Source organism: Pseudophryne corroboree, chromosome 8, assembly GCF_028390025.1.
Source record: "Pseudophryne corroboree isolate aPseCor3 chromosome 8, aPseCor3.hap2, whole genome shotgun sequence".
NCBI lineage: Eukaryota > Metazoa > Chordata > Amphibia > Anura > Myobatrachidae > Pseudophryne > Pseudophryne corroboree.
Window position 1 is genome coordinate 376,279,324 of NC_086451.1, and position 21,031 is coordinate 376,300,354.

General features: G+C 28.8%; 20 non-coding genes across 20 annotated transcripts; all 20 read right to left on the bottom strand.

The window, feature by feature from the left end:
- Window positions 1-592: 592 nt before the first annotated feature.
- Window positions 593-665, bottom strand: TRNAR-UCG (transfer RNA arginine (anticodon UCG)). Its single transcript has one exon. It is a non-coding gene; the product is annotated as a tRNA-Arg (tRNA).
- Window positions 666-1,542: 877 nt separating this feature from the next.
- Window positions 1,543-1,615, bottom strand: TRNAR-UCG (transfer RNA arginine (anticodon UCG)). Its single transcript has one exon. It is a non-coding gene; the product is annotated as a tRNA-Arg (tRNA).
- Window positions 1,616-2,759: 1,144 nt separating this feature from the next.
- Window positions 2,760-2,832, bottom strand: TRNAR-UCG (transfer RNA arginine (anticodon UCG)). Its single transcript has one exon. It is a non-coding gene; the product is annotated as a tRNA-Arg (tRNA).
- A 400-nt stretch (window positions 2,833-3,232) lies between these two features.
- TRNAR-UCG (transfer RNA arginine (anticodon UCG)) lies at window positions 3,233-3,305 on the bottom strand. The gene has a single exon. It is a non-coding gene; the product is annotated as a tRNA-Arg (tRNA).
- A 403-nt stretch (window positions 3,306-3,708) lies between these two features.
- On the bottom strand, window positions 3,709-3,781 carry TRNAQ-UUG (transfer RNA glutamine (anticodon UUG)). The gene has a single exon. It is a non-coding gene; the product is annotated as a tRNA-Gln (tRNA).
- Window positions 3,782-5,196: 1,415 nt separating this feature from the next.
- TRNAR-UCG (transfer RNA arginine (anticodon UCG)) lies at window positions 5,197-5,269 on the bottom strand. The gene has a single exon. It is a non-coding gene; the product is annotated as a tRNA-Arg (tRNA).
- Window positions 5,270-7,154: 1,885 nt separating this feature from the next.
- Window positions 7,155-7,227, bottom strand: TRNAR-UCG (transfer RNA arginine (anticodon UCG)). Its single transcript has one exon. It is a non-coding gene; the product is annotated as a tRNA-Arg (tRNA).
- A 671-nt stretch (window positions 7,228-7,898) lies between these two features.
- On the bottom strand, window positions 7,899-7,971 carry TRNAR-UCG (transfer RNA arginine (anticodon UCG)). The gene has a single exon. It is a non-coding gene; the product is annotated as a tRNA-Arg (tRNA).
- Window positions 7,972-11,075: 3,104 nt separating this feature from the next.
- On the bottom strand, window positions 11,076-11,148 carry TRNAR-UCG (transfer RNA arginine (anticodon UCG)). Its single transcript has one exon. It is a non-coding gene; the product is annotated as a tRNA-Arg (tRNA).
- A 673-nt stretch (window positions 11,149-11,821) lies between these two features.
- Window positions 11,822-11,894, bottom strand: TRNAR-UCG (transfer RNA arginine (anticodon UCG)). The gene has a single exon. It is a non-coding gene; the product is annotated as a tRNA-Arg (tRNA).
- A 674-nt stretch (window positions 11,895-12,568) lies between these two features.
- On the bottom strand, window positions 12,569-12,641 carry TRNAR-UCG (transfer RNA arginine (anticodon UCG)). Its single transcript has one exon. It is a non-coding gene; the product is annotated as a tRNA-Arg (tRNA).
- Window positions 12,642-13,312: 671 nt separating this feature from the next.
- Window positions 13,313-13,385, bottom strand: TRNAR-UCG (transfer RNA arginine (anticodon UCG)). The gene has a single exon. It is a non-coding gene; the product is annotated as a tRNA-Arg (tRNA).
- A 1,172-nt stretch (window positions 13,386-14,557) lies between these two features.
- TRNAR-UCG (transfer RNA arginine (anticodon UCG)) lies at window positions 14,558-14,630 on the bottom strand. The gene has a single exon. It is a non-coding gene; the product is annotated as a tRNA-Arg (tRNA).
- Window positions 14,631-15,565: 935 nt separating this feature from the next.
- On the bottom strand, window positions 15,566-15,638 carry TRNAQ-UUG (transfer RNA glutamine (anticodon UUG)). The gene has a single exon. It is a non-coding gene; the product is annotated as a tRNA-Gln (tRNA).
- Window positions 15,639-17,054: 1,416 nt separating this feature from the next.
- Window positions 17,055-17,127, bottom strand: TRNAR-UCG (transfer RNA arginine (anticodon UCG)). The gene has a single exon. It is a non-coding gene; the product is annotated as a tRNA-Arg (tRNA).
- Window positions 17,128-17,798: 671 nt separating this feature from the next.
- TRNAR-UCG (transfer RNA arginine (anticodon UCG)) lies at window positions 17,799-17,871 on the bottom strand. Its single transcript has one exon. It is a non-coding gene; the product is annotated as a tRNA-Arg (tRNA).
- Window positions 17,872-18,546: 675 nt separating this feature from the next.
- TRNAR-UCG (transfer RNA arginine (anticodon UCG)) lies at window positions 18,547-18,619 on the bottom strand. The gene has a single exon. It is a non-coding gene; the product is annotated as a tRNA-Arg (tRNA).
- A 400-nt stretch (window positions 18,620-19,019) lies between these two features.
- Window positions 19,020-19,092, bottom strand: TRNAR-UCG (transfer RNA arginine (anticodon UCG)). The gene has a single exon. It is a non-coding gene; the product is annotated as a tRNA-Arg (tRNA).
- A 672-nt stretch (window positions 19,093-19,764) lies between these two features.
- On the bottom strand, window positions 19,765-19,837 carry TRNAR-UCG (transfer RNA arginine (anticodon UCG)). The gene has a single exon. It is a non-coding gene; the product is annotated as a tRNA-Arg (tRNA).
- A 672-nt stretch (window positions 19,838-20,509) lies between these two features.
- On the bottom strand, window positions 20,510-20,582 carry TRNAR-UCG (transfer RNA arginine (anticodon UCG)). The gene has a single exon. It is a non-coding gene; the product is annotated as a tRNA-Arg (tRNA).
- Window positions 20,583-21,031: the final 449 nt, after the last annotated feature.

Consider the following 21,031-nt stretch of genomic DNA (forward strand, 5'->3'; position numbering starts at 1 on the left):
GAGACAACTGTTTTGGATAATCTTACACTCAGATGACAAACTTTAATTCAACAATAATTTCAATTATTAATTCTGAATAAAACTATAATTGTTTAGTATTCTACAATACCCCATTCAAGAAGTTTGAGAAACCTTAAACAAACTGAGAAATATATTTAATGGTTGATGTGCAATCTACAAAGTTTACTGAATAGTTTAAAGACCAAAGGGTTAGAGATTCTTCACTTTGAATCATGTTTGATCTGATTTCATTATTAAAATCCAAACATAAGATGATATCTTTATGTAAAAATATATACACCTAGATGAAAAACTTTGATCCAACAATAATTTTAGTTATTGATTCTGAAAGAAAATAATAATGTTTAGTATTCCACAATACCCAAGCCTAGAATTTTGAGAAACCTTAAATCAACTTAAAGATACATTGACTGCTGTGCAATCTACAAAGTTTGCTAAATAGTTTAAAGAACAAAGGTTTTGAGATATTTTACTTTGAGCTGTGTTTGTTATGATTTCATTATTATATTCCTTACAAAATATTTCATCTTAATGAAAAAAATACAGTATAAACAAATAACATTGAATCCAATGACTACGAAGGGACTCTAACCCTCAATCTTCTGATCCGAAGTCAGATGCCTTATCCATTAGGCCACGTGGTCACAGTGTGTCCAAAGGTTAACGCCTAAGAAAGTATAGTAATATAAAGATTCAAGTAAAAAACATATTTGTTTTGTTTCTTTGAGACAACTGTTTTGGATAATCTTACACTCAGATGACAAACTTTGATCCAACAATAATTTTAGTTATTGATTCTGAAAGAAAATAATAATGTTTAGTATTCCACAATACCCAAGCCTAGAATTTTGAGAAACCTTAAATCAACTTAAAGATACATTGACTGCTGTGCAATCTACAAAGTTTGCTAAATAGTTTAAAGAACAAAGGTTTTGAGATATTTTACTTTGAGCTGTGTTTGTTCTGATTTCATTATTATATTCCTTACAAAATATTTCATCTTAATGAAAAAAAAAAAAACAGTATAAACAAATAACATTGAAGGCAATGACCACGAAGGGACTCGAACCCTCAATCTTCTGATCTGAAGTCAGACGCCTTATCCATTAGGCCACGTGGTCAATGTCTGTCCAAAGATTAACGCCTAAGAAAGTATAGTAATATAAAGATTCAAGTAAAAAACATATTTGTTTTGTTTCTTTGAGACAACTGTTTTGGATAATCTTACACTCAGATGACAAACTTTGATCCAACAATTATTTTAGTTATTGATTCTGAAAGAAAGTAATAATGTTTAGTATTCTACAATACCCAAGCCTAGAATTTTGAGAAACCTTAAATCAACTTAAAGATACATTGACTGCTGTGCAATCTACAAAGTTTGCTAAATAGTTTAAAGAACAAAGGTTTTGAGATATTTTACTTTGAGCTGTGTTTGTTCTGATTTCATTATTATATTCCTTACAAAATATTTCATCTTAATGAAAAAAATACAGTATAAACAAATAACATTGAATCCAATGACCACGAAGGGACTCGAACCCTCAATCTTCTGATACGAAGTCAGATGCCTTATCCATTAGGCCACGTGGTCACTGTTTGTTAGTATATTAATGCCTAAGAAAGTATAGTAACATAAAGATTCAAGTAAAAAACATATTTGTTTTTTTCTTTGAGACAACTGTTTTGGATAATCTTACACTCAGATGACAAACTTTAATCCAACAATAATTTCATTTATTAATTCTGAATAAAACTAATATTGTTTAGTATTCTACAATACCCCATTCAAGAAGTTTGAGAAACCTTAAACAAACTGAGAAATATATGTAATGGTTGATGTGCAATCTACAAAGTTTACTGAATAGTTTAAAGACCAAAGGGTTAGAGATTCTTCACTTTGAATCATGTTTGATCTGATTTCATTATTAAAATCCAAACATAAGAAGTTATCTTTATGTAAAATATATACACCTAGATGACAAACTTTGATCCAACAATAATTTTAGTTATTGATTCTGAAAGAAAATAATAATGTTTAGTATTCCACAATACCCAAGCCTAGAATTTTGAGAAACCTTAAATCAACTTAAAGATACATTGACTGCTGTACAATCTACAAAGTCTGCTAAATAGTTTAAAGAACAAAGGTTTTGAGATATTTTACTTTGAGCTGTGTTTGTTCTGATTTCATTATTATATTCCTTACAAAATATTTCATCTTAATGAAAAAAATACAGTATAAACAAATAACATTGAATCCGATGACCACGAAGGGAATCGAATCCTCAATATTCTGATGCGAAGTCAGATGCCTTATCCATTAGGCCACGTGGTCACCGTGTGTCCAACGATTAACGCCTAAGAAAGTATAGTAATATAAAGATTCAAGTAAAAAACACATTTGTTTTGTTTCTTTGAGACAACTGTTTTGGATAATCTTACACTAAGATGACAAACTTTGATAAAACAATAATTTAAGTTATTGATTCTGAAAGAAAATAATAATGTTTAGTATTCCACAATACCCAAGCCTAGAATTTTGAGAAACCTTAAATCAACTTAAAGATACATTGACTGCTGTGCAATCTACAAAGTTTGCTAAATAGTTTAAAGAGCAAAGGTTTTGAGATATTTTACTTTGAGCTGTGTTTGTTCTGATTTCATTATTATATTCCTTACAAAATATTTCATCTTAATGAAAAAAATACAGTATAAACAAATATCATTGAATCCAATGACCACGAAGGGACTCGAACCCTCAATCTTCTGATCCGAAGTCAAACGCCTTATCCATTAGGCCACGTGGTCACTGTTTGTCAAAATATTAATGCCTAAGAAAGTATAGTAACATAAAGATTCAAGTAAAAAACATATTTGTTTTGTTTCTTTGAGACAACTGTTTTGGATAATCTTACACTCAGATGACAAACTTTATTCCAACAATAATTTTAGGTATTGATTCTGAAAGAAAATAATATTGTTTAGTATTCCACAATACCCAAGCCTAGAATTTTGAGAAACCTTAAATCAACTTAAAGATACATTGACTGCTGTGCAATCTACAAAGTTTGCTTAATAGTTTAAAGAACAAAGGTTTTGAGATATTTTACTTTGAGCTGTGTTTGTTCTGATTTCATTATTATATTCCTTACAGAATATTTCATCTTAATGAAAAAAATACAGTATAAACAAATAACATTGAATCCAATGACCACGAAGGGACTCGAACCCTCAATCTTCTGATCCGAAGTCAGACGCCTTATCCATTAGGCCACGTGGTCACTGTTTGTAAAAAAATTAATGCCTAAGAAAGTATAGTAACATAAAGATTCAAGTAAAAAACATATTTGTTTTGTTTCTTTGAGACAACTGTTTTGGATAATCTTACACTCAGATGACAAACTTTAATTCAACAATAATTTTAGTTATTGATTCTGAAAGAAAATAATAATGTTTAGTATTCCACAATACCCAAGCCTAGAATTTTGAGAAACCTTAAATCAACTTAAAGATACATTGACTGCTGTGCAATCTACAAAGTTTGCTAAATAGTTTAAAGAACAAAGGTATTGAGATATTTTACTTTGAGCTGTGTTTGTTCTGATTTCATTATTATATTCCTTACAAAATATTTCATCTTAATAAAAAAAAAAATACAGTATAAACAAATAACATTGAAGGCAATGACCACGAAGGGACTCGAACCCTCAATCTTCTGATCCAAAGTCAGACGCCTTATCCATTAGGCCACGTGGTCACTGTTTGTTAATATATTAATGCCTAAGAAAGTATAGTAACATAAAGATTCAAGTAAAAACATATTTGTTTTTTTCTTTGAGACAACTGTTTTGGATAATCTTACACTCAGATGACAAACTTTAATCCAACAATAATTTCAATTATTAATTCTGAATAAAACTAATATAGTTTAGTATTCTACAATACCCCATTCAAGAAGTTTGAGAAACCTTGAACAAACTGAGAAATATATTTAATGGTTGTTGTGCAATCTACAAAGTTTACTGAATAGTTTAAAGACCAAAGGGTTAGAGATTCTTCACTTTGAATCATGTTTGATCTGATTTCATTATTAAAATCCAAACATAAGATGTTATCTTTATGTAAAAATATATACACCTAGATGACAAACTTTGATCCAACAATAATTTTAGTTATTGATTCTGAAAGAAAATAATAATGTTTAGTATTCCACAATACCCAAGCCTAGAATTTTGAGAATCCTTAAATCAACTTAAAGATACATTGACTGCTGTGCAATCTACAAAGTTTGCTAAATAGTTTAAAGAACAAAGGTTTTCAGATATTTTACTTTGAGCTGTGTTTGTTCTGATTTCATTATTATATTCCTTACAAAATATTTCATCTTAATGAAAAAAATACAGTATAAACAAATAACATTGAATCCAATGACCACGAAGGGACTCGAACACTCAATCTTCTGATCCGAAGTTAGACGCCTCATCCATTAGGCCACGTGGTCACTGTTTGTCAATATATTAATGCTTAAGAAAGTATAGTAACATAAAGATTCAAGTAAAAAACATATTTGTTTTTTTCTTTGAGACAACTGTTTTGGATAATCTTACACTCAGATGACAAACTTTAATCCAACAATAATTTCAATTATTAATTCTGAATAAAACTAATATTGTTTAGTATTCTACAATACCCCATTCAAGAAGTTTGAGAAACCTTAAACAAACTGAGAAATATATTTAATGGTAGATGTGCAATCTACAAAGTTTACTGAATAGTTTAAAGACCAAAGGGTTAGAGATTCTTCACTTTGAATCATGTTTGATCTGATTTCATTATTATAATCCATACATAAGATGTTATCTTTATGTAAAAATATATACACCTAGATGACAAACTTTGATCCAACAATAATTTTAGTTATTGATTCTGAAAGAAAATAATAATGTTTAGTATTCCACAATACCCAAGCCTAGAATTTTGAGAAACCTTAAATCAATTTATAGATATATTGACTGCTGTGCAATCTACAAAGTTTGCTAAATAGTTTAAAGAACAAAGGTTTTCAGATATTTTACTTTGAGCTGTGTTTGTTCTGATTTCATTATTATATTCCTTACAAAATATTTCATCTTAATGAAAAAATACAGTATAAACAAATAACATTGAATGCAATGACCACGAAGGGACTCGAACCCTCAATCTTCTGATCCGAAGTCAGACGCCTTATCCATTAGGCCACGTGGTCAATGTCTGTCCAAAGATTAACGCCTAAGAAAGTATAGTAATATAAAGATTCAAGTAAAAAACATATTTTTTTGTTTCTTTGAGACAACTGTTTTGGATAATCTTACACTCAGATGACAAACTTTAATCCAACAATAATTTCAATTATTAATTCTGAATAAAACTAATATAGTTTAGTATTCTACAATACCCCATTCAAGAAGTTTGAGAAACCTTGAACAAACTGAGAAATATATTTAATGGTTGTTGTGCAATCTACAAAGTTTACTGAATAGTTTAAAGACCAAAGGGTTAGAGACTCTTCACTTTGAATCATGTTTGATCTGATTTCATTATTATAATCCATACATAAGATGTTATCTTTATGTAAAAATATATACACCTAGATGACAAACTTTGATCCAACAATAATTTTAGTTATTGATTCTGAAAGAAAATAATAATGTTTAGTATTCCACAATACCCAAACCTAGTATTTTGAGAAACCTTAAATCAACTTAAAGATACATTGACTGCTGTGCAATCTACAAAGTTTGCTAAATAGTTTAAAGAACAAAGGTTTTGAGATATTTTACTTTGAGCTGTGTTTTTTCTGATTTCATTATTATATTCCTTACAAAATATTTCATCTTAATGAAAAAAATACAGTATAAACAAATAACATTGAATCCAATGACCACGAAGGGACTCGAATCCTCAATCTTCTGATCCGAAGTCAGATGCCTTATCCATTAGGCCATGTGGTCACCGTTTGTCAATATATTAATGCCTAAGAAAGTATAGTAACATAAAGATTCAATTAAAAAACATATTTGTTTTTTTCTTTGAGACAACTGTTTTGGATAATCTTACACTCAGATGACAAACTTTAATCCAACAATAATTTCAATTATTAATTCTGAATAAAATTAATATTGTTTAGTATTCTACAATACCCCATTCAAGAAGTTTGAGAAACCTTAAACAAACTGAGAAATCTATTTAATGGTTGATGTGCAATCTACAAAGTTTACTGAATAGTTTAAAGACCAAAGGGTTAGAGATTCTTCACTTTGAATCATGTTTAATCTGATTTAATTATTAAAATCCAAACATAAGATGTTATCTTTATGTAAAAATATATACACCTAGATGACAAACTTTGATTCAACAATAATTTTAGTTATTGATTCTGAAAGAAAATAATAATGTTTAGTATTCCACAATACCCAAGCCTAGAATTTTGAGAAACCTTAAATCAACTTAAAGATACATTGACTGCTGTGCAATCTACAAAGTTTGCTAAATAGTTTAAAGAACAAAGGTTTTGAGATATTTTACTTTGAGCTGTGTTAGTTCTGATTTCATTATTATATTCCTTACAAAATATTTCATCTTAATGAAAAAAATACAGTATAAACAAAGAACATTGAATCCAATGACCACGAAGGGACTCGAATCCTCAATCTTCTGATCCGAAGTCAGATGCCTAATCCATTAGCCCACGTGGTCACCATGTGTTCGAATATTAACGCCTAAGAAAGTATAGTAATATAAAGATTCAAGTAAAAAACATATTTGTTTCTTTGAGACAACTGTTTTGGATAATCTTACACTCAAATGACAAACTTTGATCCAACAATAATTTTAGTTATTGATTCTGAAAGAAAATAATAATGTTTAGTATTCCACAATACCCAAGCCTAGAATTTTGAGAATCCTTAAATCAACTTAAAGATACATTGACTGCTGTGCAATCTACAAAGTTTGCTAAATAGTTTAAAGAACAAAGGTTTTGAGATATTTTACTTTGAGCTGTGTTTGTTCTTATTTCATTATTATATTCCTTACAAAATATTTCATCTTAATGAAAAAAATACAGTATAAACAAATAACATTGAATCCAATGACCACGAAGGGACTCGAACCCTCAATCTTCTGATCCGAAGTCAGACGCCTTATCCATTAGGCCACGTGGTCACTCTTTGTCAATATATCAATGCCTAAGATAGTATAGTAACATAAAGATTCAAGTAAAAAACATATTTGTTTTTTTCTTTGAGACAACTGTTTTGGATAATCTTACACTCAGATGACAAACTTTAATGCAACAATAATTTCAATTATTAATTCTGAATAAAACTAATATTGTTTAGTATTCTACAATACCCCATTCAAGAAGTTTGAGAAACCTTAAACAAACTGAGAAATATATTTAATGGTTGATGTGCAATCTACAAAGTTTACTGAATAGTTTAAAGACCAAAGGGTTAGAGATTCTTCACTTTGAATCATGTTTGATCTGATTTCATTATTAAAATCCAAACATAAGATGTTATCTTTATGTAAAAATATATACACCTAGATGACAAACTTTGATCCAACAATAATTTTAGTTATTGATTCTGAAAGAAAATAATAATGTTTAGTATTCCACAATACCCAAGCCTAGAATTTTGAGAAACCTTAAATCAATTTATAGATATATTGACTGCTGTGCAATCTACAAAGTTTGCTAAATAGTTTAAAGAACAAAGGTTTTCAGATATTTTACTTTGAGCTGTGTTTGTTCTGATTTCATTATTATATTCCTTACAAAATATTTCATCTTAATGAAAAAATACAGTATAAACAAATAACATTGAATGCAATGACCACGAAGGGACTCGAACCCTCAATCTTCTGATCCGAAGTCAGACGCCTTATCCATTAGGCCACGTGGTCAATGTCTGTCCAAAGATTAACGCCTAAGAAAGTATAGTAATATAAAGATTCAAGTAAAAAACATATTTGTTTTGTTTCTTTGAGACAACTGTTTTGGATAATCTTACACTCAGATGACAAACTTTAATCCAACAATAATTTCAATTATTAATTCTGAATAAAACTAATATAGTTTAGTATTCTACAATACCCCATTCAAGAAGTTTGAGAAACCTTGAACAAACTGAGAAATATATTTAATGGTTGTTGTGCAATCTACAAAGTTTACTGAATAGTTTAAAGACCAAAGGGTTAGAGACTCTTCACTTTGAATCATGTTTGATCTGATTTCATTATTAAAATCCATACATAAGATGTTATCTTTATGTAAAAATATATACACCTAGATGACAAACTTTGATCCAACAATAATTTTAGTTATTGATTCTGAAAGAAAATAATAATGTTTAGTATTCCACAATACCCAAGCCTAGAATTTTGAGAAACCTTTAATCAACTTAAAGATACATTGACTGCTGTGCAATCTACAAAGTTTGCTAAATAGTTTAAAGAACAAAGGTTTTGAGATATTTTACTTTGAGCTGTGTTTGTTCTGATTTCATTATTATATTCCTTACAAAATATTTAATCTTAATGAAAAAAATACAGTATAAACAAATAACATTGAATCCAATGACCACGAAGGGACTCGAACACTCAATCTTCTGATCCGAAGTTAGACGCCTCATCCATTAGGCCACGTGGTCGCTGTTTGTCAATATATTAATGCTTAAGAAAGTATAGTAACATAAAGATTCAAGTAAAAAACATATTTGTTTTTTTCTTTGAGACAACTGTTTTGGATAATCTTACACTCAGATGACAAACTTTAATCCAACAATAATTTCAATTATTAATTCTGAATAAAACTAATATTGTTTAGTATTCTACAATACCCCATTCAAGAAGTTTGAGAAACCTTAAACAAACTGAGAAATATATTTAATGGTTGATGTGCAATCTACAAAGTTTACTGAATAGTTTAAAGACCAAAGGGTTAGAGATTCTTCACTTTGAATCATATTTGATCTGATTTCATTATTATAATCCATACATAAGATGTTATCTTTATGTAAAAATATATACACCTAGATGACAAACTTTGATCCAACAATAATTTTAGTTAATGATTCTGAAAGAAAATAATAATGTTTAGTATTCCACAATACCCAAGCCTAGAATTTTGAGAAACCTTTAATCAACTTAAAGATACATTGACTGCTGTGCAATCTACAAAGTTTGCTAAATAGTTTAAAGAACAAAGGTTTTGAGATATTTTACTTTGAGCTGTGTTTGTTCTGATTTCATTATTATATTCCTTACAAAATATTTCATCTTAATGAAAAAAATACAGTATAAACAAATAACATTGAATCCAATGACCACAAAGGGACTCGAATCCTCAATCTTCTGATCCGAAGTCAGATGCCTAATCCATTAGGCCACGTGGTCACCATGTGTCCAAAGATTAACGCCTAAGAAAGTATAGTAATATAAAGATTCAAGTAAAAAACATATTTGTTTTGTTTCTTTGAGACAACTGTTTTGGATAATCTTAAACTCAGATGACAAACTTTGATCCAACAATAATTTTAGTTATTGATTCTGAAAGAAAATAATAATGTTTAGTATTCCACAATACCCAAACCTAGTATTTTGAGAAACCTTAAATCAACTTAAAGATACATTGACTGCTGTGCAATCTACAAAGTTTGCTAAATAGTTTAAAGAACAAAGGTTTTGAGATATTTTACTTTGAGCTGTGTTTTTTCTGATTTCATTATTATATTCCTTACAAAATATTTCATCTTAATGAAAAAAATACAGTATAAACAAATAACATTGAATCCAATGACCACGAAGGGACTCGAATCCTCAATCTTCTGATCCGAAGTCAGATGCCTTATCCATTAGGCCATGTGGTCACCGTTTGTCAATATATTAATGCCTAAGAAAGTATAGTAACATAAAGATTCAATTAAAAAACATATTTGTTTTTTTCTTTGAGACAACTGTTTTGGATAATCTTACACTCAGATGACAAACTTTAATCCAACAATAATTTCAATTATTAATTCTGAATAAAATTAATATTGTTTAGTATTCTACAATACCCCATTCAAGAAGTTTGAGAAACCTTAAACAAACTGAGAAATATATTTAATGGTTGATATGCAATCTACAAAGTTTACTGAATAGTTTAAAGACCAAAGGGTTAGAGATTCTTCACTTTGAATCATGTTTAATCTGATTTAATTATTAAAATCCAAACATAAGATGTTATCTTTATGTAAAAATATATACACCTAGATGACAAACTTTGATTCAACAATAATTTTAGTTATTGATTCTGAAAGAAAATAATAATGTTTAGTATTCCACAATACCCAAGCCTAGAATTTTGAGAAACCTTAAATCAACTTAAAGATACATTGACTGCTGTGCAATCTACAAAGTTTGCTAAATAGTTTAAAGAACAAAGGTTTTGAGATATTTTACTTTGAGCTGTGTTAGTTCTGATTTCATTATTATATTCCTTACAAAATATTTCATCTTAATGAAAAAAATACAGTATAAACAAAGAACATTGAATCCAATGACCACGAAGGGACTCGAATCTTCAATCTTCTGATCCGAAGTCAGATGCCTTATCCATTAGGCCACGTGGTCACCATGTGTTCGAATATTAACGCCTAAGAAAGTATAGTAATATAAAGATTCAAGTAAAAAACATATTTGTTTCTTTGAGACAACTGTTTTGGATAATCTTACACTCAAATGACAAACTTTGATCCAACAATAATTTTAGTTATTGATTCTGAAAGAAAATAATAATGTTTAGTATTCCACAATACCCAAGCCTAGAATTTTGAGAATCCTTAAATCAACTTAAAGATACATTGACTGCTGTGCAATCTACAAAGTTTGCTAAATAGTTTAAAGAACAAAGGTTTTGAGATATTTTACTTTGAGCTGTGTTTGTTCTTATTTCATTATTATATTCCTTACAAAATATTTCATCTTAATGAAAAAAATACAGTATAAACAAATAACATTGAATCCAATGACCACGAAGGGACTCGAACCCTCAATCTTCTGATCCGAAGTCAGACGCCTTATCCATTAGGCCACGTGGTCACTCTTTGTCAATATATCAATGCCTAAGATAGTATAGTAACATAAAGATTCAAGTAAAAAACATATTTGTTTTGTTTCTTTGAGACAACTGTTTTGGATAATCTTACACTCAGATGACAAACTTTAATCCAACAATAATTTCAATTATTAATTCTGAATAAAACTAATATAGTTTAGTATTCTACAATACCCCATTCAAGAAGTTTGAGAAACCTTGAACAAACTGAGAAATATATTTAATGGTTGTTGTGCAATCTACAAAGTTTACTGAATAGTTTAAAGACCTAAGGGTTAGAGACTCTTCACTTTGAATCATGTTTGATCTGATTTCATTATTATAATCCATACATAAGATGTTATCTTTATGTAAAAATATATACACCTAGATGACAAACTTTGATCCAACAATAATTTTAGTTATTGATTCTGAAAGAAAATAATAATGTTTAGTATTCCACAATACCCAAGCCTAGAATTTTGAGAAACCTTAAATCAACTTAAAGATACATTGACTGCTGTGCAATCTACAAAGTTTGCTAAATAGTTTAAAGAACAAAGGTTTTGAGATATTTTACTTTGAGCTGTGTTTGTTCTGATTTCATTATTATATTCCTTACAAAATATTTCATCTTAATGAAAAAAATACAGTATAAACAAATAACATTGAATCCAATGACCACGAAGGGACTCGAATCCTCAATCTTCTGATCCGAAGTCAGACGCCTTATCCATTAGGCCACGTGGTCAATGTCTGTCCAAAGATTAACGCCTAAGAAAGTATAGTAACGTAAAAAGATTCAAGTAAAAAACATATTTGTTTTGTTTCTTTGAGACAACTGTTTTGGATAATCTTACACTCAGATGACAAACTTTAATTCAACAATAATTTCAATTATTAATTCTGAATAAAACTAATATTGTTTAGTATTCTACAATACCCCATTCAATAAGTTTGAGAAACCTTAAACAAACTGAGAAATATATTTAATGGTTGATGTGCAATCTACAAAGTTTACTGAATAGTTTAAAGACCAAAGGGTTAGAGATTCTTCACTTTGAATCATGTTTGATCTGATTTCATTATTATAATCCAAACATAAGATGTTATCTTTATGTAAAAATATATACACCTAGATGACAAACTTTGATCCAACAATAATTTTAGTTATTGATTCTGAAAGAAAATAATAATGTTTAGTATTCCACAATACCCAGGCCTAGAATTTTGAGAAACCTTAAATCAATATATAGATATATTGACTGCTGTGCAATCTACAAAGTTTGCTAAATAGTTTAAAGAACAAAGGTTTTGAGATATTTTACTTTGAGCTGTGTTTGTTCTGATTTCATTATTATATTCCTTACAAAATATTTCATCTTAATGAAAAAATACAGTATAAACAAATAACATTGAATGCAATGACCACGAAGGGACTCGAACCCTCAATCTTCTGATCCGAAGTCAGACGCCTTATCCATTAGGCCACGTGGTCAATGTCTGTCCAAAGATTAACGCCTAAGAAAGTATAGTAATATAAAGATTCAAGTAAAAAACATATGTTTTGTTTCCTTGAGACAACTGTTTTGGATAATCTTACACTCAGATGACAAACTTTAATCCAACAATAATTTCAATTATTAATTCTGAATAAAACTAATATAGTTTAGTATTCTACAATACCCCATTCAAGAAGTTTGAGAAACCTTGAACAAACTGAGAAATATATTTAATGGTTGTTGTGCAATCTACAAAGTTTACTGAATAGTTTAAAGACCAAAGGGTTAGAGACTCTTCACTTTGAATCATGTTTGATCTGATTTCATTATTATAATCCATACATAAGATGTTATCTTTATGTAAAAATATATACACCTAGATGACAAACTTTGATCCAACAATAATTTTAGTTATTGATTCTGAAAGAAAATAATAATGTTTAGTATTCCACAATACCCAAGCCTAGAATTTTGAGAAACCTTTAATCAACTTAAAGATACATTGACTGCTGTGCAATCTACAAAGTTTGCTAAATAGTTTAAAGAACAAAGGTTTTGAGATATTTTACTTTGAGCTGTGTTTGTTCTGATTTCATTATTATATTCCTTACAAAATATTTCATCTTAATGAAAAAAATACAGTATAAACAAATAACATTGAATCCAATGACCACGAAGGGACTCGAATCCTCAATCTTCTGATCCGAAGTCAGACACCTTATCCATTAGGCCACGTGGTCAATGTCTGTCCAAAGATTAACGCCTAAGAAAGTATAGTAACGTAAAAAGATTCAAGTAAAAAACATATTTGTTTTGTTTCTTTGAGACAACTGTTTTGGATAATCTTACACTCAGATGACAAACTTTAATTCAACAATAATTTCAATTATTAATTCTGAATAAAACTAATATTGTTTAGTATTCTACAATACCCCATTCAATAAGTTTGAGAAACCTTAAACAAACTGAGAAATATATTTAATGGTTGATGTGCAATCTACAAAGTTTACTGAATAGTTTAAAGACCAAAGGGTTAGAGATTCTTCACTTTGAATCATGTTTGATCTGATTTCATTATTATAATCCATACATAAGATGTTATCTTTATGTAAAAATATATACACCTAGATGACAAACTTTGATCCAACAATAATTTTAGTTAATGATTCTGAAAGAAAATAATAATGTTTAGTATTCCACAATACCCAAGCCTAGAATTTTGAGAAACCTTTAATCAACTTAAAGATACATTGACTGCTGTGCAATCTACAAAGTTTGCTAAATAGTTTAAAGAACAAAGGTTTTGAGATATTTTACTTTGAGCTGTGTTTGTTCTGATTTCATTATTATATTCCTTACAAAATATTTCATCTTAATGAAAAAAATACAGTATAAACAAATAACATTGAATCCAATGACCACAAAGGGACTCGAATCCTCAATCTTCTGATCCGAAGTCCTCAATCTTCTGATCCGAAGACCACGTGGCCTTATCCATTAGGCCACGTGGTCACCATGTGCCCAAAGATTAACGCCTAAGAAAGTATAGTAATATAAAGATTCAAGTAAAAAACATATTTGTTTTGTTTCTTTGAGACAACTGTTTTGGATAATCTTAAACTCAGATGACAAACTTTGATCCAACAATAATTTTAGTTATTGATTCTGAAAGAAAATAATAATGTTTAGTATTCCACAATACCCAAACCTAGTATTTTGAGAAACCTTAAATCAACTTAAACATACATTGACTGCTGTGCAATCTACAAAGTTTGCTAAATAGTTTAAAGAACAAAGGTTTTGAGATATTTTACTTTGAGCTGTGTTTGTTCTTATTTCATTATTATATTCCTTACAAAATATTTCATCTTAATGAAAAAAATACAGTATAAACAAATAACATTGAATACAATGACCACGAAGGGACTCGAACCCTCAATCTTCTGATTCGAAGTCAGACGCCTTATCCATTAGGCCACGTGGTCACTCTTTGTCAATATATCAATATATTTAATGGTTGATATGCAATCTACAAAGTTTACTGAATAGTTTAAAGACCAAAGGGTTAGAGATTCTTCACTTTGAATCATGTTTAATCTGATTTAATTATTAAAATCCAAACATAAGATGTTATCTTTATGTAAAAATATATACACCTAGATGACAAACTTTGATTCAACAACAATTTTAGTTATTGATTCTGAAAGAAAATAATAATGTTTAGTATTCCACAATACCCAAGCCTAGAATGTTGAGAAACCTTAAATCAACTTAAAGATACATTGACTGCTGTGCAATCTACAAAGTTTGCTAAATAGTTTAAAGAACAAAGGTTTTGAGATATTTTACTTTGAGCTGTGTTTGTTCTGATTTCATTATTATATTCCTTACAAAATATTTCATCTTAATGAAAAAAATACAGTATAAACAAAGAACATTGAATCCAATGACCACGAAGGGACTCGAATCCTCAATCTACTGATCCGAAGTCAGATGCCTTATCCATTAGGCCACGTGGTCACCATGTGTCCGAAGATTAACGCCTAAGAAAGTATAGTAATATAAAGATTCAAGTAAAAAACATATTTGTTTTGTTTCTTTGAGACAACTGTTTTGGATAATCTTACACTCAAATGACAAACTTTGATCCAACAATAATTTTAGTTATTGATTCTGAAAGAAAATAATAATGTTTAGTATTCCACAATACCCAAGCCTAGAATTTTGAGAATCCTTAAATCAACTTAAAGATACATTGACTGCTGTGCAATCTACAAAGTTTGCTAAATAGTTTAAAGAACAAAGGTTTTGAGATATTTTACTTTGATCTGTGTTTGTTCTTATTTCATTATTATATTCCTTACAAAATATTTCATCTTAATGAAAAAAATACAGTATAAACAAATAACATTGAATCCAATGACCACGAAGGGACTCGAACCCTCAATCTTCTGATCCAAAGTCAGACGCCTTATCCATTAGGCCACGTGGTCACTCTTTGTCAATATATCAATACCTAAGATAGTATAGTAACATAAAGATTCAAGTAAAAAACATATTTGTTTTTTTCTTTGAGACAACTGTTTTGGATAATCTTACACTCAGATGACAAACTTTAATGCAACAATAATTTCAATTATTAATTCTGAATAAAACTAATATTGTTTAGTATTCTACAATACCCCATTCAAGAAGTTTGAGAAACCTTAAACAAACTGAGAAATATATTTAATGGTTGATGTGCAATCTACAAAGTTTACTGAATAGTTTAAAGACCAAAGGGTTAGAGATTCTTCACTTTGAATCATGTTTGATCTGATTTCATTATTAAAATCCAAACATAAGATGTTATCTTTATGTAAAAATATATACACCTAGATGACAAACTTTGATCCAACAATAATTTTAGTTATTGATTCTGAAAGAAAATAATAATGTTTAGTATTCCACAATACCCAAGCCTAGAATTTTGAGAAACCTTAAATCAATTTATAGATATATTGACTGCTGTGCAATCTACAAAGTTTGCTAAATAGTTTAAAGAACAAAGGTTTTGAGATATTTTACTTTGAGCTGTGTTTGTTCTGATTTCATTATTATATTCCTTACAAAATATTTCATCTTAATGAAAAAAATACAGTATAAACAAATAACATTGAATCCAATGACCACAAAGGGACTCGAACACTCAATCTTCTGATCTGAAGTTAGACGCCTCATCCATTAGGCCACATGGTCACTGTTTGTCAATATATTAATGCTTAAGAAAGTATAGTAACATAAAGATTCAAGTAAAAAACATATTTGTTTTTTTCTTTGAGACAACTGTTTTGGATAATCTTACACTCAGATGACAAACTTTAATCCAACAATAATTTCAATTATTAATTCTGAATAAAACTAATATTGTTTAGTATTCTACAATACCCCATTCAAGAAGTCTGAGAAACCTTAAACAAACTGAGAAATATATTTAATGGTTGATGTGCAATCTACAAAGTTTACTGAATAGTTTAAAGACCAAAGGGTTAGAGATTCTTCACTTTGAATCATGTTTGATCTGATTTCATTATTATAATCCATACATAAGATATTATCTTTATGTAAAAATATATACACCTAGATGACAAACTTTGATCCAACAATAATTTTAGTTATTGATTCTGAAAGAAAATAATAATGTTTAGTATTCCACAATACCCAGGCCTAGAATTTTGAGAAACCTTAAATCAATATATAGATATATTGACTGCTGTGCAATCTACAAAGTTTGCTAAATAGTTTAAAGAACAAAGGTTTTGAGATATTTTACTTTGAGCTGTGTTTGTTCTGATTTCATTATTATATTCCTTACAAAATATTTCATCTTAATGAAAAAATACAGTATAAACAAATAACATTGAATGCAATGACCACGAAGGGACTCGAACCCTCAATCTTCTGATCCGAAGTCAGACGCCTTATCCATTAGGCCACGTGGTCAATGTCTGTCCAAAGATTAACGCCTAAGAAAGTATAGTAATATAAAGATTCAAGTAAAAAACATATGTTTTGTTTCTTTGAGACAACTGTTTTGGATAATCTTACACTCAGATGACAAACTTTAATCCAACAATAATTTCAATTATTAATTCTGAATAAAACTAATATAGTTTAGTATTCTACAATACCCCATTCAAGAAGTTTGAGAAACCTTGAACAAACTGAGAAATATATTTAATGGTTGTTGTGCAATCTACAAAGTTTACTGAATAGTTTAAAGACCAAAGGGTTAGAGACTCTTCACTTTGAATCATGTTTGATCTGATTTCATTATTATAATCCATACATAAGATGTTATCTTTATGTAAAAATATATACACCTAGATGACAAACTTTGATCCAACAATAATTTTAGTTATTGATTCTGAAAGAAAATAATAATGTTTAGTATTCCACAATACCCAAGCCTAGAATTTTGAGAAACCTTTAATCAACTTAAAGATACATTGACTGCTGTGCAATCTACAAAGTTTGCTAAATAGTTTAAAGAACAAAGGTTTTGAGATATTTTACTTTGAGCTGTGTTTGTTCTGATTTCATTATTATATTCCTTACAAAATATTTCATCTTAATGAAAAAAATACAGTATAAACAAATAACATTGAATCCAATGACCACGAAGGGACTCGAATCCTCAATCTTCTGATCCGAAGTCAGACGCCTTATCCATTAGGCCACGTGGTCAATGTCTGTCCAAAGATTAACGCCTAAGAAAGTATAGTAACGTAAAAAGATTCAAGTAAAAAACATATTTGTTTTGTTTCTTTGAGACAACTGTTTTGGATAATCTTACACTCAGATGACAAACTTTAATTCAACAATAATTTCAATTATTAATTCTGAATAAAACTAATATTGTTTAGTATTCTACAATACCCCATTCAATAAGTTTGAGAAACCTTAAACAAACTGAGAAATATATTTAATGGTTGATGTGCAATCTACAAAGTTTACTGAATAGTTTAAAGACCAAAGGGTTAGAGATTCTTCACTTTGAATCATGTTTGATCTGATTTCATTATTATAATCCATACATAAGATGTTATCTTTATGTAAAAATATATACACCTAGATGACAAACTTTGATCCAACAATAATTTTAGTTAATGATTCTGAAAGAAAATAATAATGTTTAGTATTCCACAATACCCAAGCCTAGAATTTTGAGAAACCTTTAATCAACTTAAAGATACATTGACTGCTGTGCAATCTACAAAGTTTGCTAAATAGTTTAAAGAACAAAGGTTTTGAGATATTTTACTTTGAGCTGTGTTTGTTCTGATTTCATTATTATATTCCTTACAAAATATTTCATCTTAATGAAAAAAATACAGTATAAACAAATAACATTGAATACAATGACCACAAAGGGACTCGAATCCTCAATCTTCTGATCCGAAGTCAGATGCCTTATCCATTAGGCCACGTGGTCACCATGTGTCCAAAGATTAACACCTAAGAAAGTATAGTAATATAAAGATTCAAGTAAAAAACATATTTGTTTTGTTTCTTTGAGACAACTGTTTTGGATAATCTTAAACTCAGATGACAAACTTTGATCCAACAATAATTTTAGTTATTGATTCTGAAAGAAAATAATAATGTTTAGTATTCCACAATACCCAAACCTAGTATTTTGAGAAACCTTAAATCAACTTAAACATACATTGACTGCTGTGCAATCTACAAAGTTTGCTAAATAGTTTAAAGAACAAAGGTTTTGAGATATTTTACTTTGAGCTGTGTTTGTTCTTATTTCATTATTATATTCCTTACAAAATATTTCATCTTAATGAAAAAAATACAGTATAAACAAATAACATTGAATCCAATGACCACGAAGGGACTCGAACCCTCAATCTTCTGATCCGAAGTCAGACGCCTTATCCATTAGGCCACGTGGTCACTCTTTGTCAATATATCAATGCCTAAGATAGTATAGTATCATAAAGATTCAAGTAAAAAACATATTTGTTTTTTTCTTTGAGACAACTGTTTTGGATAATCTTACACTCAGATGACAAACTTTAATGCAACAATAATTTCAATTATTAATTCTGAATAAAACTAATATTGTTTAGTATTCTACAATACCCCATTCAAGAAGTTTGAGAAACCTTAAACAAACTGAGAAATATATTTAATGGTTGATGTGCAATCTACAAAGTTTACTGAATAGTTTAAAGACCAAAGGGTTAGAGATTCTTCACTTTGAATCATGTTTGATTTGATTTCATTATTAAAATCCAAACATAAGATGTTATCTTTATGTAAAAATATATACACCTAGATGACAAACTTTGATCCAACAATAATTTTAGTTATTGATTCTGAAAAAAAATAATAATGTTTAGTATTCCACAATACCCAAGCCTAGAATTTTGAGAAACCTTAAATCAACTTAAACATACATTGACTGCTGTGCAATCTACAAAGTTTGCTAAATAGTTTAAAGAACAAAGGTTTTGAGATATTTTACTTTGAGCTGTGTTTGTTCTGATTTCATTATTATATTCCTTACAAAATATTTCATCTTAATGAAAAAAATACAGTATAAACAAATAACATTGAATCCAATGACCACGAAGGAACTCGAACCCTCAATCTTCTGATCCGAAGTCAGACGCCTTATCCATTAGGCCACGTGGTCACTCTTTGTCAATATATTAATGCCTAAGAAAGTATAGTAACATAAAGATTCAAGTAAAAAACATATTTGTTTTTTTCTTTGAGACAACTGTTTTGGATAATCTTACACTCAGATGACAAACTTTAATCCAACAATAATTTCAATTATTAATTCTGAATAAAACTTATATTGTTTAGTATTCTACAATACCCCATTCAAGAAGTTTGAGAAACCTTAAACAAACTGATAAATATATTTAATGGTTGATGTGCAATCTACAAAGTTTACTGAATAGTTTAAAGACCAAAGGGTTAGAGATTCTTCACTTTGAATCATGTTTGATCTGATTTCATTATTAAAATCCAAACATAAGATGTTATCTTTATGTAAAAATATATACACCTAGATGACAAACTTTGATCCAACAATAATTTTAGTTATTGATTCTGAAAGAAAATAATAATGTTTAGTATTCCACAATACCCAAGCCTAGAATTTTGAGAAACCTTAAATCAACTTAAAGATACATTGACTGCTGTGCAATCTACAAAGTTTGCTAAATAGTTTAAAGAACAAAGGTTTTGAGATATTTTACTTTGAGCTGTGTTTGTTCTGATTTCATTATTGTATTCCTTACAAAATATTTCATCTTAATGAAAAAAATACAGTATAAACAAATAACATTGAATCCAATGACCACGAAGGGACTCGAACCCTCAATCTTCTGATCCGAAGTCAGACGCCTTATCCATTGGGCCACGTGGTCACTCTTTGTCAATATATCAATGCCTAAGAAAGTATAGTAACATAAAGATTCAAGTAAAAAACATATTTGTTTTTTTCTTTGAGACAACTGTTTTGGATAATCTTACACTCAGATGACAAACTTTAATGCAACAATAATTTCAATTATTAATTCTGAATAAAACTAATATTGTTTAGTATTCTACAATACCCCATTTAAGAAGTTTGAGAAACCTTAAACAAACTGAGAAATATATTTAATGGTTGATGTGCAATCTACAAAGTTTACTGAATAGTTTAAAGACCAAAGGGTTAGAGATTCTTCACTTTGAATCATGTTTGATCTGATTTCATTATTATAATCCATACATAAGATGTTATCTTTATGTAAAAATATATACACCTAGATGACAAACTTTGATCCAACAATAATTTTAGTTATTGATTCTGAAAGAAAATAATAATGTTTAG